At 48.3% G+C, this 18,961-nt stretch overlaps 1 protein-coding gene across 1 annotated transcript in view; it reads left to right on the forward strand.

The window, feature by feature from the left end:
• LRRN2 (leucine rich repeat neuronal 2) overlaps window positions 1-18,961 on the forward strand; it is a 68,619-nt gene that overhangs the window by 26,619 nt on the left and 23,039 nt on the right. The gene's annotated exons all lie outside the window — the stretch shown is intronic.

Below are 18,961 nucleotides of genomic sequence, written 5' to 3' on the forward strand. Positions count from 1 at the left end.
CATAATTTCCCCCATAAAATGCAGTAAAGTATGACTGAGAAATGTAATGAGGATGGCCATTGAGGGCAAAGTCACCCAACTCTCCGCTTGCCAGGAGGTTCCCCTGCTGGTCTCACAGCACTGGCAAGTCAGCATTACATACTATTTCATGTCAGACTGAGGTTGGTCATAATGGCAGAAGCCACCTTATGATAAACGGAAAATACCAGTGACTGCCACTTTTGAATGACAGTAGCAAGGAGGGACTTCTGTTTAAACATGATGGACTAACATCTCTGGTGCTCTGTGCTGCCTCCCCAAACCACACTACGAGTAAAGGAGTAAAAAAGATGCAGGCCCACAAGGGAAGGGGAGGAGATCAAAGCAAGTAAGAAATGTCAGTACAATTTTGGAACTTGAGAAGGTAACTGACTTGGCTTAATAGAGAAAGAAAAACCTAGAGACTCCCAAAGAGGGGAGTCAATGAGAAATTGGCAGATTCCTGCTATAAAACCACAGAGAGGCTGAGAAATGGTTGGCATCTGAAGACAGGGTATGGAGTAGGGTCAGAAACAGGAGAGTGATACCTCAGATCCCTTCTTCACCCCATGGCATGCCATGTCTGTCCCTGCTTTACCCTAGAGCATCCTGAAGAAAACTTTGCTCTCCAAAGAGACTGAACCCAAAAAGTGCTGACTTGAGGATATGGGTACAAGTATGGGTAGAGATGAGGCAGTATGTTGGAAAAGTGAGCATTTGCTCAAAGTTTCCAAGCCAAATGGGGAAGCCTTTTGGTCATTTCTTCCAGTTGGGTCTAAAAATACTGGTAGTTGGAAAAGTGATGACATTTGGGAGACCCCCTCCCTCTCAGTTAAGCCCTGCCCGTTCCAATCGGCTGTAAATACGAACCATTAGCCGGGCATGGTGGCTCATGCCTGTAATCCCAACACTTTGGGAGGCCAAGGCCGGCAAATCACTTGAGGTCAGGAGTTTGAGAACAGCCTGGCCAATATGGTGAAACTCCGTCTCCACTAAAAATATAAAAATTAGCCGGGCATGTTGGCACCTGCCTGTAATCCCAGCTACTCAGGAGGCTGAGGCAGGAGAATGGCTTGAACCTGGGAGGCGGAGGTTACAGTGAGCCGAGATTGTGCCTTTGCACTCCAGCCTGGGCGACAGAGTGAGACTCAGTCTCAAAAAAAAAAAAAAAGAAGAAAAAAAAAAAAAGAACTATTGGCTAAGGCTTACTAGAATTTTTTGTTTGTTTGTTTGAGACGGAGTCACTCTGTCGCTCAGGCTGGAGTGCAGTGGCGCGATCTCGGCTCACTGCAAGCTCTGCCTCCCGGGTTCACGCCATTCTCCTGCCTCAGCCTCCCGAGTAGCTGGGACTACAGGTGCCCACCACCACACCCGACTAATTTTTTGTATTTTTTAGTAGAGATGGGGTTTCACCGTGTTAGCCAGGATGGTCTCGATCTCCTGACCTTGTGATCCGCCCGCCTCAGCCTCCCAAAATGCTGGGATTACAGGCATGAGCCACTGCGCCTGGCCTAGGCTTACTAGAATTTTAGGGGAGGTGTCTAATATTAAAAAAAGCATAAGCCAAAATAAACAATAAATAAAAACTTGAAGAAAGGAAATACTATGCAGGGAGCAAAAGAAAAAATAAAAACCACCATCACCACCTCAATTTATATCCTCAGAGAGTTGAGAGACGACATTCTACCCACAAAAGAAGATCATGGGGCCTTTTTAAAAAATTGAGATATAATTCACATACCATAAAATTCACCATTTTAAAGTGTACAATTTGGTAGTTTTTAATATATTCACAAGTTTGTACATCCATTGCCATTATCTAATTCTAAAACATTGTCATTATCGCCCCCAAAAAACCCCATACCCATCAGCAGCCACTCCTCATTCTCCCCTTCCCCCAGACCCTGGCAACCACTAGTCTGCTTTCTGTCTCTGTAGATTTACTTATTCTGGATGTGTCATATAAATGGAATCATACAATTCGTAGCCTTTGTGTCTGGTGTCTTCCACTTAGCATGTTTTCAAGGGTTGTAGCATGTGCCATTACTTCGTTCCTTTTTGTAGTTGAATATTATTGCGTTGTATGATCTACCGTGTGTGTGTGTGTGTGTGTATACAGATATATAGACGCATAGATATATATTTTGAGATGGGGTCTCGCTGTGTCACCCAGGCTAGAGTGCAATGGCGTGATCTCGGCTCACTGCAACCTCTGCCTCCCGGGTTCAAGTGATTCTCCTGCCTCAGCCTCCCAAGTAGCTGGGATTACAGGCCTGCACCATCACACCTGGCTAATTTTTGTATTTTTAGTAGAGACGGGGGTTTTGCCATGTTGGCCAGGCTGGTCTCAAACTCCTGACCTCAGATGGTCCACCCGCCTTGGCCTCTGAAAGTGCTGGGATTACAGACGTGAGCCACCACACCCGTCAGATATACCATATTTTTTTTATCCATCTATCAGTTGGTAGACAGTTGGGTGATTTTTATTTTTTAAGGAAGGTGCAGAGAACAAGTTCTTGGAAACTTAAAATATGTTGTTTCCTTCAATGAAGATGATTACTTTGCAGATGGCGAGGGTCCATTAGGTGGCTAGCACAATTAATGAAGAAGAGACCCTCACAAAGACACAACATTTTGAGATTTCAGAATGTCAGGTATAAAGTGAAGATTCCACAAGCCAGGAAGAAAAAGACAGGCTTTAGGATAGAGCAGACTTCTAAACAGCAGCCCTAGACGCAAATAGGTCATGGAACTGTGTCTTCCAACATGTGAGGGAATGTTATTTACAATCTGAAATTATATTTCCAGTCAAACTGTCAGATATGGAGGCTCAATAAAGACATGCAAACATTTGCAAAAATGTTCATGCAAAAATTTTCAAACACTCAGACTTTCAAGAAACTTAGCTCTTTTTCAAAAGCAACTCAAAAAAGATGTATTCTACCAAAACAAGGTGGAAAACAAGAAAGATGACATGAACCTCAGGGAGAGACAAATTGTTAAGAATATTTACTATCATAAGAAAAAGCCTGAAAAGATATGCATCAAAATGTTAACAGTGGTTATGGCACCGGGAGGTAGAAAAGGGGATTGTTTAAATTTTCTCCATGTTTTTCTATACCTTCTAATTTTTCGATAAGAATGTCATACTGTACCTACCAGTTACTGTATCTTTGACACACGTGGATGCAGACAGCCAGGGGCAGGTCAGAGATAGAGAAGAGACAAAGAAAGAATAGAGGGGGGCCAGGCGTGGTGGCTCACACCTGTAATCCCAGTACTTTCGGAGGCCGAGGCGGGCGGATCACGAGGTCAGGAGATCGAGACCATCCTGGCTAACACGGTGAAACCCCGTCTCTACTAAAAATACAAAAAATTAGCCGGGTGTGGTGGCGGGCACCTGTAGTCCCAGCTACTCGGGAGGCTGAGGCAGGAGAATGGTGTGAACCCAGGAGTGAGCCAAGATCGCGCCACTGCACTCCAACCTGGGCGACAGAGCGAGACTCCGTCTCAAAAAAGAAAAGAAAAAAAAGGGAAGGAAAGGGAGGGAAGGAAAGATGTGGAGCTTGGAGCTCTGGGGGCCACTGTGCTGCTCTGAACACAATTATCCTGCGTTTCGGTGCCCTTGTCCTGTCGGCAGCCCCCAGGGCCACAGTCGTATTTGTGAGTCTGTCAGTCTGCCCTACTAGGTACAGATCTTCCTCAGGACAGAGGCTGAATCTTGTTCATCTTGTATCTATTCCCAGTGCCTGGCAGAGAAAATACATGGAATTGGTGCTTGAATGAATGTAGAGAGGAAGAGAAAGGAAGGAGGAGAAAAAAAAACCAACAAAACCTCACCTGGCTGGGCATGGTGGCTCATGCCTGTAATCCCAGCACTTTGGGAGGCCTAGGATGGCAGATCATTTGAGCCCAGGAGTTCAAGATCAGCCTGGGAAATAAGTAAGACCCCTTCTCTAAGAAACAAAAGCATTTTTTAAAAACTTAGCTGGGCATGGTGGCACATGCCAGTAGTCCCAGCTACTTGGGAGGCTGAGGTGGGAGGATCACTTGAGCCTAGGAGACGGGGGCTGCAGTGATCCCAGATCGTGCCACTGCACTCCAGCCTGGGTGACAGAGCAAGACCCTGTCTCAAGAAAACAAAAACAAAACCCACCAAATGTACAGCATAAACTTGGTGAGACCTGAAGTAGAGATGCATCAAGGTTTTAGCACCACTTGCTGGGGTGGTCAGTTCCACTGTCGGAGAACTTGCCTCAGCTGGGTCCAGCCACCTGTGTCCCACTCCCACTCGGCTGTTTCTTCAGCCAAGGCCTGGGGGAGCTGGGAATGTCCACAGGGGCTAGAGAATGGAGAATGTCTTTTGCACACATTAAAGTTTAGGAACAACTACACTCAGACCACAGCTCCCCAGCTACTGGTAGTCCCAGAGCTCTTATAAACCTCCTGGGGCCTACTTGAGAGGAACATTTTGGATTCATGGCAGGGGTGTTGTGCTGGGGGAGTGGCAAGAAGGGAAGCCCTGATTTGTAGTGTTTGCCAATTTTCATAGTTTTCAGTATTTCCATCACAGCCAATTTCAACCTACTATGTAATGTTATTGAGGGTGGAGTTGGGAAGAGGTGAGCCCTGTCAGCTCTCACAGACTGATGCAAGCTGGTTCCAGCACGCACTGGTTAATGCCAATGATAGATGTAACTACCAAGTGCCACTTCTGCATGAGCACAAAGTTGGATGACTTGGATGTTTGGATGGAATCAAAGAGCTTCTGGTCCAGGGAAGGATGCAAGTAGCCACATACACTATGAGTACCGCCAGGGAGAGTTTGGCGGAGAGTTTTTGATCGGGGGATGCAAAAAGGATCAAGACAGCTGGATGGGACCTGCTAAACAAAGAAAGAACTTTGTACAACTTCCCTATCAACTAAGAAAGCAGGCTTTCATTCTAATTGTTCTGATTTGCAGATGAAAAAAACTAAGGCCTAACAAGCTAATGGTCACACAGCTAATAAACAGGCCACCATGGGGACAAACCCAAGCCTTCTGATTTTTCATTTAGATTAAACTTGTCTACAGTATTCAAACCTATAAATCTTAGGTGAACAGCTTGAACATTTCAGTACCCAGAAGGCTCCTCGTACCCCTTCTTGGGTAATTGGGTCTTCTGATTCTTAATCCAGTCCTCTTTACACCAGTCCTTACTGACTTTGGGTTGGCAGTATATCATGTACTTACAAGTATGGCTTCAAGGACAATGTTCCTCAGTGGTTAAGCACACAGACTTTGGGGCCAGGTTGCCGAGATTCAAATCCCAGCTTCAGCTGTGTGACCCCAGGCAGGTTACTTAATCTCTAGATCCTTTTTTTTTTTTGTCAGGGTCTCACACTGTCACCAAAGAGGGAGCGCACTGGCACAATTATGGCTCACTGCAGCCTTGAACTCCTAGACTGAAGTGATCCTTCCACCTCAGCCTCCTGAGTAGCTGAGACTACAGGTGCATGCCACCATGCGCAACTAAATAGTTTTCCTTTTCTTTTTTTTTTGAGATGGGGTCTCACTCTGTTGCCCAGGCTGGAGTGCAGTGGTACTACCCTAACTCACTGTAGCCTTGACCTACAGGGCTCAAGTGATCTTCCTGCCTCAGCCTCCCAAGTAGCTGGGACTAGAGTTGCACACCACCACACCTGGCTAATTTTTAAAATATTTTGTGGAGACAGAGTCTCACTATGTTGCCCCGGCTGGTCTTGAACTCTTGGTCTCAAGTGATCCTCCTGCCTCTGCCTCCCAGAGCACTAGGATTACAGGCATGAGCCACTGCACCCGGGCCAATCTCTGTATTTTAGATTCCCATTTATAAATGAGGATAAAGGCATCACAGGGTTGTTGTAGGCTGATATGGGTTAATACAAGTAAAGTGCTTAGAACAGTTCCTAGTTCATACCAAGTGTTCAATAAGGGTCAGCCTATCATTATTTGGCAAGGGAGAAGAAGCCATCCTGGCCCAGAAATCAGAGAGGTGTGAAGAAGTTGATTAGAAATCAAGAAGGCAATCAGCCTCAGGCTTCCTTCACGGTTTCCCAACCTGGGGTCAGTGGAGCCAACTCCTAGAGAAACTTAGAACTTCTGAATTGAGAGGGACTGGCCATCTTATAGCTGGGTACTTGTATCTTGCAGATGAGAATCAGAAGCCCAGAGTTCAGTGTGTGCCCTTATATTAATATTAGGCTGGTGCAAAAGTAATTGTGGTTTTTGCTGTTACTTTCAATGGCAAAAATCGCAATTACTTTTGCACCATCTAATACTAGTCACTTCCCTGCTCTGGGACTCTGCTTCTTCCATTGAAAAGGAAGCAAAATGAGGTGGATACCGAGGTCCCTTCCGCAGAAGCTCTGACCTGAGGACCAACTCACCTTGCTTAGATGTGGAGGCTGCCCCCGGGACAGACCCCCACGTGAAGGTAGCAAGTTGGTGGGAGAGGCAAGACCTCACCTCCCTGCCAGCGCCCTCCATCTGTAGGGGAATGGCTTCTGAAATGGACCCAGGTGCAGGACTGCCCTGGGCTAGCTCTTTTCCCAGGAGGCAGACCCAGCTGCCTGCATTGGAATCACCTGCTTGGAAGCTGTTCAATCTGCAGGTGTCTGGGCTCCACCCTGAGGAGTGGGATGGGTATTTGCATGTTAACAAGCTCTCTGGGTGATTCTTGGGCACGCTCTGAGTTTGAGAAATATTGGATTGGAGGGCTGGGATCCAGGATGGGAGGTGCAAGCTCTCATATTAGAAATAGCTGCCATTTATCCAGTACCTACTCTATGTGGGGCACTTTTTGACATCTCTAATCTTTACAACCACCGCCCTGCGAAGTAGGCATTATTACTCTAATTGTATGGAAGAGAAAACTGAGACCCGGAGCAATTAACTTGCCAGGCATCATCCAGATAATGAGACAAGGAGCCAAAACTTTAGCTCAGGTCCTTCTTTGCTCTTCTGCCTCCTTGCTGAGCTCCTAAACAGCTGCCTCTTACCTGACTGGAAACAGCGCTGGGAGGTGACCAGCTGAACAGGGAGAGTGGTGGGTTAATGTAAAGGCGCCTGCAGCTATGGTTCAGGGAGGCAAGGAGGAAGGCGGCGGGGAGGTGTGAAGAGGAGAGGGAGAAGGGGAGAGAGGAGGGGGAAGGGTCCCATGGCCCATCTCTGTTTTTCCATCTCCCTTTCCCTCTCAGGCATTCTTCAGGCTCACAGCCGCTGTTTTGACAGGGTGTGAAGCCATCCGCAACCTTTGTCTTCTCTGCTTCCCAGCCTCCTATTGTCTCACTAATTAAAGACGGCTTCAAAAATTCCCCCTGCTGTGTGCTGCTTGGCAGAATGCCAGCATCCCACTGGGGAAAGCCACAGCAGGCACCTGGTGCCCGGGCACTGGGAGACACCTGGGCCCTGGCAGGAGCCGGCTGGGGAAGGGAGTTGGTCCAGGGGAGAAAGGAAGCAGCCTTGGGGCAGGGCAGGCAGGGGCTGGTAATTCTTAGGCCCTACAGCAGGAGGATGGGGTTCTGGAGGGAGGGCTGGGAGTTCTCACCTATCCTCAGCTAGAGTTGCTCAGTCCCCATTTGAAAGAGTTTTCTGAGCGATTCCCCAGCAGCCCCCATCACATGCTCCTATGTCCGACAGAACTTCCCTTGGGATGCTTTTTGTGACAACTCACCTGAAAGCTCCCACTCCCCAAGCCTTTGCCCAGGCCATTCCTTCTGCCATATGGTAACAAGCCATCTGGTTTGCCTGGGGCTGGGGGGTTTTGGGGGAATGCAGGACTTACATGATGAAACTGGGAAATGGGGACAAGTTGATCACCCCACTCTGCTTCCTCATCATCCAGGTGTCAGTCCCTTCCTCAAAGAGGCCACCCAAGTTAACATAGCACCAAGTCACTCTCCTGTGACCCTGTTTAGTTCCTGAAATAGCTTTTTATTGCTGCCATAACAAATCACCACAAACGTAGCAGCTTAAAGAAACACACATTTGCCATCTCACAGCTCTGTCGGCCAGAAGTCTGTCTGGGTTGGCTCAGCCAATTTCTCTGCTCCAGGTTTCCAAAAGGCCAAAATCAAGGTGCCAGCCAGCTGGACTCTATCTGAAGACTCTAGGAGGATCCGCTCCTGAGCTCGTTCAGGTAGCTGTAGGACTGAGGTCCCTGTTGGCTGGCAGCTGAGGGTGGTCCTCGGCTCCTAGACAGCGCCTTCCAGTCCTTGTGCACAGCTTCCTCAGAACCAGCAACAGGATATCAGATCATTGCACGCCTGGAATCCCTCTTCTGCCTGCCGCTGGAGAAAGCTGCTTTAATGACTCATGTGACTAGATTTGTCCCACCCAGATAATCCAAGACATTCTCTCATCTTAAAGTTCATAACCGTAATTACATCTGCAGGATTCCTTCTGCCCTGGAAGGTGACAGATTCCATAGGCTCTGGGATTAGAGTGTGGGAGTCTTTGGAGCCCCATCCCTCCTGCTGTCCGTGATTCCTTCTGAGCCCCTACCACTCTATGATGTCTACTTACACATTTATTGTCCATATATCTCCCCAAGTAAAATCCATGAGCAGAGGGATTGTGTTTGAGTTGTTCAGTGCCGTGTCCCCAGCCCTCCTGAAGCAACACTTGGCACACAGTGGGTTGTCGATGTTTATTGAATGAATGAGTGAACTTTACAGGGACTTTTGGATGCAGAGTGGAAGTGGGAACTTCTGGCAGGTCCAGGGAGGCTTCCTAGATACACCCCTCTGCAGAGCAGGTGGCATCAGGTAGGCAAAGCACCCCTCCTCGATGCCAGGCCCCAGCTGCTGGCATCCCCCAGCCTACCTCTCTGCCAGTGTTCTCCCCTCTTCCCACCTGAGGGTAAGACTAGTAGGACCCCTACCCTCACACCTGACCCTCAGTCTCTCCCTGCCTGAGAATCCCAAAGGGCAGAAGCCACTGCTGAGTGTGTCCCTGAGGGGTGGTGACAAGGTAAAGGCAGGGCTTGTCTGGCCTGCGCTGGGTTCAAAGCCAATCCACCTGGGACTTCAAACAATTAATTTCCCCAGTCTGCAAAACGATCAGCTTCTGAGGGAAAACAATTAGCCCACTGCAAATTGTAATTGTCATCTCACTCCTGATTTTAATTTGGACTAATGAGGGCTAAGTGATTCCTGCTCCCTCCCCTCCCACTGCCCCTAGGCCCTGAGCCCTCACCTGCCAGCAGGCACTTAACCCTCAGCTGCCCACCTTGCATCAGAGGCTGAGGAAGTTTTCGGGCTGGCACAGAGCCCAGGGCCAGGCTGGGCAGGTGCTGGCAGGACAAAGGGAGGGAAGAAGAGAGCATCTCCGGCTCGGCCCACAGGAGAGCTGCCTGTTTACAAGGCTCATAGGTAATCAAAGTTTTATTGAATGGAATTGACTACTGGCTCACTCCTTGTCACAGCCAGTTACCTCTGGCTGCACAGTCTCTGGGGACCCTGCTTCCAGGAGTGTCTGTTTGCCTCCTTCATGCCAGGGTGCCTCTGCCTGGCCTTGCTCTCCCCATACCCGCTACTGCCGTGGTGGGGAGAGGCCATGATTCTCTGCAGCTGGGAGAGGGCTCACGTCCATGTCTGCCAGTCATGGGGATCAGTGTGGGAAGTGAACCTTGGACCATTTAGTCTAACTCCAGTTCCTCTAAACAAATTAAGGCCTAGAGAGAAGGATCTGGTCAAGGTCACACAGGGGTCAAGGCCCAGGAGGAACTCACAGCCCTTCATGTTTCTTCTTATGCTTGCTTAATTGTCTATCTTCTTTCCTGGACACCGCTTTCCTCTCTTGCCTGCACAATGCCTGGCATGTTCAGGGATGCAGGAAAGAAGAAAATAATGCATCCCGAGCAACCCTGTCCATGTTCTTCTACCACCTCCCACCCCCACTTAGCCTTGCTTCCAGTTGGGTTGGTTTGATTCATTCATGTGCACATCCATTCGTTCACACACTGCAGCTGTGTGCTGAGAACCAGGCCGTGAGCAGGGGATACAGAGATAAATAAGACCCATCCCTGCCCTCCAGGACCACACAGTCTAGTGGTTTCTGAATGTGGGGCCGTTTGGCCCAGAGCCCCCGACCCTCAGCAGGTTGCTCTTGGGTGAGAACCAACCCTGCATCCTGAGCAGCAGCAGGTGAGGGAGTCAACTGCAGCTCCTGGCTGCAGACTGGCCCTGTGCTCATCCACCTCTTTGAGTCGCCGCCGCTGCTTGAGGAGTTAAGTTTGGAATCAGAAACCCTGAGTTCTTGTCCTGGCTTTGATGCTGATTTGCTCTGTGGCCTTCCACAAATCCCTTCACCTGGTGCACTTTCTGAAGCCAGGGTCTCGGCTCTGGTCCATCACCTGACTTTTGGTGACTCTGGCCTGACCTCATCCCAGCTCCACGCAGCTGCCTCTCCTTCCATGTGCCAGTGGAGGCAGCTCGGCTAGTGGAAAGGCTTCTGTTCTGGTCAGGAGCTGTCTCTGTCTGGGCCTGCCACCACCACTGGGTAATCTCAGTTAGCTGTAAAGTGGAGAAGGTCACCACCTTGAAGGTTGGAGGCTGTGGTCTGAACAGCTCCACATTTCAAAACCACTAGACTGTGTGGTCCTGGAGGGCAGGGATGGGTCTTATTTATCTCTGTATCCCTAGCTCATGGCCTGGTTCTCAGCACACAGCTGCAGAGTGTAAATGGATGAATGAATCAAACCAACCTAACCAAAAAGTAGGCTGGCGGCGGGGGAACAAGGCTAGAAGACCAACTGTGTGGTAACAAGTCCATGCAGGTGAAGGCTCCCTTGAATCAAACTCTCAGTGCCATACAAGAGGATCTCATTGTTGGTATGCAGTGGTTGCTTCTTGGATACCATCCCTCAATTCAGTGGACATATGAACTGGAGGTGTTGTGGGGGAAGCAATGGAAAGCACATGGAAGGAATTTCCCGGCTCTGGGCCTATTTTCTTGGGGTCCCTGGATTGGATCCTCTTTCAGGCTTCTTCCAACTCTTGACATGCTGGGATTTGGCACTGAGATGTACCCAGTAGTGAGGGCAGCCTTGGGAGAGGTCACAGCTTCTTCTGTACCCTGCCCAGGCCCTCTCTCACTGTGGGAAGGTGCAGTTGGCTGCACCTCTCTGACATTTTCCTCTTCACATTTTCCCCACTGTGTGTTTCCACACATGCTGCCGACCCCAGCCCATCCTGTTCCAGCCCTGTGCTCTTTCCCTATGGTTTGGCCCATCTTGTCTTCAGTGGCTGTAGCTGGGCTCACCTGCCAAGTGTCCCTGAGTAAGTGGTGGAGGTGGGCTTTGAACCTAAGTCTTTCTAATCCACAGTCTGTCAGAATATAGAAATGTATGTTCAGTAGAAATATAATGCAAGCTGCATTAAAAAGGCAAAAAGAAACCAGTGAAGTTAATAACATATTAACCCAATATAGCAAAAATATTTCAAAATGCAATCAATAACAAATTCATGAATGAGATATTTCACATTCTTTTTTCATATTAAATCTGTGAAAGCTGGTGTACATTTACATGTCCGGCACATCTCCATTTGGACTGGCCACACTGCAAATACCCAATGGCCTCATGTGGGGCTGCCACCTTGGACAGCTCTGGTCTTTGTTCTTGATACTGCTCCTTCCTGCTGAGTCATAGAGTGACTCAGCATAAAAATCAGAGCTGTCCATCTGGGCTTTGCTTCTCTTTGACTTCCTACTGCTCTCAGGGACCAGCCCTTCTCCTTTGGGCTCCTTTGGAGTTGGTGCTCTCTCCCCTTCCCTCTTACCTTCTTACCTGCCTATCCTCCACCTCCTCTCCCCTCACTCCCTCTCTCCCTTTCCTTGTTGTCAGACAAGAAACCTTTAAATAGGTGAGACAAAGGTGACAAATGTTCCTCATTTACATTCAAGTTCTATCTGCTTTTTTGGCCCTGTTGAATGGCACCTCTATCAAAACATCTCACTTGGAAATGTCAGAGTGGCTTTTGATAAGTCATCAGTCATCTGTCATCAGTAGCTGACAGATGTGGGTAACAGTGTGGTGGTATCTAATATACTGTGGAATGCATCTTTTGCAATTGTGTGGTATTTTATTTATTCAACGTGGCATGAAATCTCTATTGAAGGAAAGAAACTATTAACCCTGCCAGACCAGTCTCTTTAAGGCCTTTTCCCCTTAACTTTCTAGCTTTTTTTTTTTTTTTTTTAACTTCCTTGCTTCCTTTCCTGGAATCAGAATCTTGCAATCGCAGTCACTGCAGGCCAAGTTCTTGGGCACCCCCTCGCCTATTGCAGCAAAAGTCAAGCCAGCCACACTCGTGGAGGCTCTGCCATCCCTACAAGAAGTGGGTAAAAGCTTCTGGGTTGAGACGGAACCCTGGCTTGGAATCCAGTTGCTCTTTCCCCATGGCTGGGCTCATCTTGTCTTAGGTGGCTGTAGCTGGGCTCGCCTGCCAAGTGTCCCTGAGAAAGTGGTGGAGGTGGGATTTGAACCTAAGTCTCTAATCCATGGTCTAAGTTAGAATATAGAGATCTATGTCCAACAGAAATATAATGCAAGCCCTATTAAAGAGGTAAAAAGAACGGTGAAATTAATAACATATTAACCCAATATATCAAAAACGTTATTTCAAAATACAATCAATAACAAATTCATGAATGAGATATTTCAAATTCTTTTTTCATATTGAATCTTCGAAAGCTGATGGACAAGCACATCTCAGTTTGGACTGGCCCATGAATCTTGCCTGAGTCCTGGCTCCCAGGTTCTCATGAAGGGAGAAAATCTAGCCTTGGCAGCTGTTGTTCCCCAGATGTAACTGCCCCCTCCTCCCTGCCAGCTCCCCCAGCTCTCCCAGAGTCTGCCACTGTAGCTGCCATCCCTGAGGGGCTGCACTGCTCCTGGGTTGTAGTAACCCAGGTGCCTACTATCCCTGTCTCCCCATAATTTCAACTCAAACAAGAGTAGTTTTTTTTTTAAAAGAACATTCACTAAAAACTAAACGAAAAACAACACACACACACAGCCTACCCCAAGAAAGCATGAAAATAAATCCTGAGTTTTTTCAGGTCACATATTTCTGATCTAAAATACAGGCAGTCAGGTCCCTAATGAGATGGGCTGGTTCAGTCCAGGCAGCCTGATCCCCGCCCCTTCCCCCATTTCACCTGTGTCTGGAGTCCCCCCTCCCCATCTTTTCTCACCATGGAGGTCTTCCTCCCCTGCCACCACTTTTCCCTCCAGTCCTCCTCCCATTCTTTTGGGGTTGAGACTTTGGCCAGGTATTGCAAGTAGCCAAGCATGGTGGGATGACAGGTCTGTAAAGGCCCTGGGTTGTTACTGAGAGAAATCACTGTGCTAACATAGTGATATGGTTTGGCTCTCTCTCCCCACCCAAATCTCACCTTGAATTGTAATCCTTATAATCCCCACATGTCAAGAGGGGGACCAAGTGGAGGTAATTGAATCATGGGTGTGGTTTCCCCCATGCCGTTCTCATGATAATAAATCTCATGAGATCTGATGGTTTTTATAAGCACCTGGCATTTCCCCTGCTTGCAGTCACTCCGTCCTGCTGCCCTGTGAAGAAGGTTCCTGCTTTTCCTTTTCCTTCTGCCATGATTGTAAGTTTCCTGAGGCCTCCCCAGCCATGCAGAACTGTGAGTCAATTAAACCTCTTTCCTTTATAAATTACCTAGTCTTGGGTATTTCTTCATAGCAGTGTGAGAATGGACTAATACACAGCCATTCTGAAGTTTCCTCATCAGTACATGCAGATGGTAATACCTGCCTCAAAGAGGGGCCATGATGATTCCACATGCAATCACACATATGAGAAAGTGCCTTGTCAACCTAAACCCTACTGTGAAATCATTCTTTCACCCATGTCCAGACATGATGGAGGAAAGGCTGCCCACTGCCACCTTAGCAACTGACCCAGCCCATTCTCCACCCATTCTTTAAGGAGAGATGCCAACACACACACATGTTTTAGCATGAGCCTTTGCCTGTTCCTGTTTCCTTGGGGTGCTGTTTGTGATTTCTGCAGAAGGCAGCATCTTTTAAAGAAAAGAACTGTTACTCTAGGGCCAGACCAACCTGGCTCCAATTTTAGCTCAGTGCAACTTATTGTATGCCTCTGGGCAAATAAGCCGCCTCAGTTTCCCCATCTGTATAATGATTTAAGTATACCAGTCACACAAGAGTTGGACCTGTGACACTGTCAATGCTCATGACTGTGAATTCCCTTCTTCATCCCCACCCCATCCTCACCCTCTCCCTCTCTGTGCAGGTGTAAGGTGGAGAAAGTACCTGGATAGCTGGCGAAAGCCCTCTGCCATGCCCTGTGGCTTGGAGTAAATAGGTGCGGAATCCAGGTGGGATGAGCATATCAGTCCTCTAACCATCAACCTCCCACATACCTAGTCTACACACAGGCCTGCTCCAGCAGGACCCAAGCTAGCTACCCTTGGGGAGGGACTGCTACCTTTACAGGAAGCTTCTATTAACGGGGTCCCACTGCTAGCCCTGGGAACCATGTTGTTTGTTCTTTTACCCCAAGCCGCATTTATTGAACACTGACCATGTGCAGACCCTATGCCAAGTGAGGGGATGCTAGGGATGAGGGAGGCCCAGCCAGCCCCTGCTCTTGAAAAGCTCAGTCTGGGGAGGCAGATGGACTTGCCGTGGCTCGTGCTAAACTAGGGTAGGTGTTGTGGGAGCAAGAGGAGAGAAGGAAGGTGTCACAAAGGAGATGACAATTGAGCTGGCACTTGGAGGATAATTATGAGCTCCCTAAGCAGAGAATGGAAGGACATTCCAGAACGACAGGTTCAAAGACCTGAAATCACAAAAGAGAACAGTCAGCTCCTGTCCAGGGCAGGGGAAAAAGAAGAGGAGGAGAGGATCTGAAGAGGTGGGCAGGGATGGGGCTGTGGTGGGAGCTGCTAGGCCAGCCAAGGGGTCTACCCTTTGAGAAAGGAGAGAAAGTGACCTCCCCCATCACCAGGAGAGAGAGAGAGGCTGTATGGTACAGATGGAAAGCCCAGATGGCAACTGTGGAATGTCAGGGAAGAGCACTGTAAGGAGAGCTTCATGGAGGAAAAGGGGCCGGGTGTGAGGATTTGGTAGAATGTGGTCAACAGTGTAGGGGAAATGTGGCTTCTGACCACCACTCCCATTTTACTAAGCAGCTGTTCCCCCCAGGACCCCCTTTTCTCTGATATTGCAGTGGTGCAGCAGATGGGTAGAGGCAGGCATGTCCCTGCCCATGCCTGCTGGGAAAGGGAACCCATTTATCGAGTGCCTGTTGAGTGCTAGATACTATGTCAGATTCTCTGCCAGTATTATCACATTTAATCCTCACGATAACTCTGTCATATATTATTCTCATCTTACAATACAGAAGTTGACATCAGAGAGGTTCAGTAATTTGTTCAAGGTCACACTGGTGGGAAGAGGCCAGGGCAGGATTTGAACTCAGGTCTTTCACATTCTAAAGCCTTTGTTCTTTCCACTTTGTGGTGCAGAGCACTTGGTTCCCAGCTTCCTGAGGCTGATCTTCCTCTAGCCCCTGGGTTTCTGGAGGAATTTATATGACATTGTTGCTGCCTTCATCATTAGAAGGCTGTCACCAGGGTGACAGGGAACAGTAGATATGGAGCTGTCACAATGGGAAAAATGAGGCGATGAGGAAGGCACTCCATCACCGCCTCTGGATTAGAGGCGGCCACGGCTCTGCCTGGCACACACTCCCTGTCATGATTCTGTTTCAGCTGCATCCCAACCTCATCCTCGCCCCCTCTTCAAATGGGTGGAATCCAGGCCTCAAAATCCACCCTGAATTCCAAAATATGGAGTCATCTTCGTGGAAAGGGGCCAACCCACCATCTTCAGAACCAAGCAAGGACTAGAACAGCACTTAACGTTTTGGGAGGCCAGAGACCCCTCTCAAAAGTTGATAAAAGCTATGGACCTTCTCGCCGGAAAAAAATGCACCTGTGCTCACACATTCACACACAAACATGTTTGCATGCAATTTCAGATAATTCCCAGACTCTCTGCAGTCCAACTGAGGACTTCAGATTAAGAAGGCTTTCTCTCTGGAGATGCTGGGGGAATACATTTATAAAATACATAGTTTCTGACGATGTCTCCTTTTCTGACCCCTTCCCTGTTCGTAAGCTCCTGGAGAAAACAAAGGAAATGTAACTCAGATGAAGTTATTGTTTTAGAAGAGTGTGTTAGCAACACCATGCATGGGGAGGTTGAAGCACTGGCCACAGTGAGAGCTTTGGGTTTTCTGTCTGTTTAAATCGCTCAGGGTTCTTTATGTCCATCATGGTGTGGGTGGGCTGCCTGACAATCAGGATTTGGCTGCATGTCCGAAAAACAGTCTATCAGGCTCTGAGCCCCTCAGGATGCTGGCTTGTGAAACACTTAGGTGCTGCACCTTCCAGGGGATGGGCTGGAAAATGCTTTGTAGAAGAGCCCGTTGCTGCAAGACCCTGATGTCCTCCTCCCTCTCACCCTCAGCTACCTCTGCAGGTTCCTGTTCCTCCCTGGCAGGAAGCACATGTGCTCTTAATAGAGCTGCCTAATCACTTGTTTAAACTAGACATCGTGTGGGTAATGACTTCTGGCTGGGACCAGAGAAAGCCATCGGCTATCCCCTGTAGGGACGAGTCCTGCCGGACATGGTCCCTGCTGGCTGCAGAGGCCGGGGCAGTCCTTCCTGAGGCAGAGCCAGCTGTGTGGTGGAGCATAGAGGGTGGACTGGGGACTGTTTGAAAGTTTGGCAAAGAGAGCTGGCACCTCTTTCCCTCCCTTGCCTACCCTGCTACTCCTGGGCACAGGATGAACCCAAATGTGAGGGCTGATGGGAGCGCAGAGCCGGGAGGCAGGGTGCCTGGGGTCGTTTCACCCCTCTGCCAGTGGCATTCAAAGGGTAGCTCCTGGCACAGATCAGTCCCACATACACCTGCACCTGTCTCCCAGCTGGAGAAGACAGAAAATCTGGCAATACCTAAGGCTTCCCAGTCCCAGGGGTGTGACTATAAAACCAGTAGATTCGCTGTTTGCCCAGAGTTTTGAGGTTTGGGGAGAGAGGTGCTAGAGAAATGTAAGTTACAGCCATGTTAATTATTATTATTTTTATCATTATTACAGGAGATAATGTTCCCCCTGTTAATTCCCTGGGAAAATGGCTGTGAAAATGAGCTGGCACCATCCGGGCCTTGTGCCCAGGAGAACAAGAGCACTGGCTAATACAACCTCCAAATCTGCTCCCCTCCAAGCTGCTTTACCTAGTCCACCACTGCACCCTCTGCCTGCCACCTCCCCTGACACACACATGCACTCATGTGCACAGATACACAACACACACACTCTTACACACCTGCAGTCCTGGCTGCAGAGAGGAGGGTGCATAGCTCCTGCAGCATTGGAGACTGGGTTTGGCCCTTGTTCCTACCTCCCTCGGAGAAAACCAACTGAGCTATAGTAGAGTCATGTGAAGGGGTGGGGGAAGACCCCTGCTTTGGTTGTTCTGGAGTTTTGCACTTACAAACACTTTCAAATGCATCATCCTGTAGGCTCTCTCACAGCCAGGTAGTTGGTGTGGTGGTGAAAAGTGAGAGCTTCAGCATCACACAGAGCTAGACTTACATTGTGGCTTTTGTTAATACATGTACTAGCTGTGTGACCTTGGGTCAGTTGCTTAACTTCTCTGAGCCTCCATTTCACCATCAGTAAATATAATACTACTCTTGTGGGGTTGTTGTGTGGATTAAAATTTTTTAAAGCTTTGTGAAAGGCCCAACACATAGCTAGCATTCAATAAGTGGTGCCTATTAAAATTCAAGGCAGATATTTTTATCCCCATTTCATAGATGAAAAGAAACTGGGGTCAGTGAGGTTGTCCTATAGCTGGTGTCAACCTAAATAATGAACAGAGAGGCTCTCTAAAAGAAAAAGATATTTATTTTGGAATGGAGCATTGCCCTGGGAATCCGCATGCCATAGTAAACTACATGTGTGTATTCAGGAAGGTAAAAGAAGACAAAGATTTTTAAAAGAAAAGATGAGGAGGATTACATAATTGTTTTGAAATAATTATCCTTGGCTACAAAGATCAATAACAAGGGTGATACCAGTCTGAGGTTGGATAGCCAGCTGTGGACAGATGTCCTTGCAGAAATATTTTTTGTGTAAGGTTTCAATGGTCTTTGTACAAGATTGTGGTTTTTGCAATCTTTTTGATAGTTTTTGTTATCAGGCATCCAGGCATGAGAACCCTCTCTTCATGGCCTTCCCTGGCTCTATTTGTCAGGATTTTTTTTTTTTCTTTTTTAACCCTGGTAAGTGCTAGAGCTGTTATTAGAACTCCTGGATTTAGATCCACATTAACTCTCTTAATGCCAAACCCTCAAATGCCGCTGTTTTCCTGGGAGACTTGGGTGGTAATGGTGTGGAACTGCATGGTCTTGAGTTAGCCTTTTTGCTTCCCCTGCAACCAGCTCTGTCCTCCCTAGCCTGCCCCACACACATGACCATCCATCTGGGGTCTTCTGAATGCTCAGTCTCTGCCAGTGGGACAAGGGAGTAAAGATGAGTAAAGGAGATCCCAGAACCCCATGGAAACCTCAGGGCCTCATGGGGTGAGAAAAGATGGTGATGGATGGAAAGCAAGCATGGGGAAGGGGTAGAGAAGAGACAGGAGAGTCAAGAAAAGAGGTGGGGAAGGGAGAGAGGAGCCAGGCCTCACAGTCTCCTCGGAAGGAGCTGCACAGCCTGTTCTACAGGCTCCATTTGCTACAGCCCCTGAACGCCCTTCCAGGAGGGGGAGAAGTCCCACTTTCAGAAACCTGTTTCTTCTATCTGATAATAATAACGCATCCTTATGTTTGGTGGCCGCTGTGGTCTGAAT

The sequence above is a fragment of the Pongo pygmaeus genome, chromosome 1 (genome assembly GCF_028885625.2).
Source record: "Pongo pygmaeus isolate AG05252 chromosome 1, NHGRI_mPonPyg2-v2.0_pri, whole genome shotgun sequence".
Taxonomy (NCBI): Eukaryota; Metazoa; Chordata; class Mammalia; order Primates; family Hominidae; genus Pongo; species Pongo pygmaeus.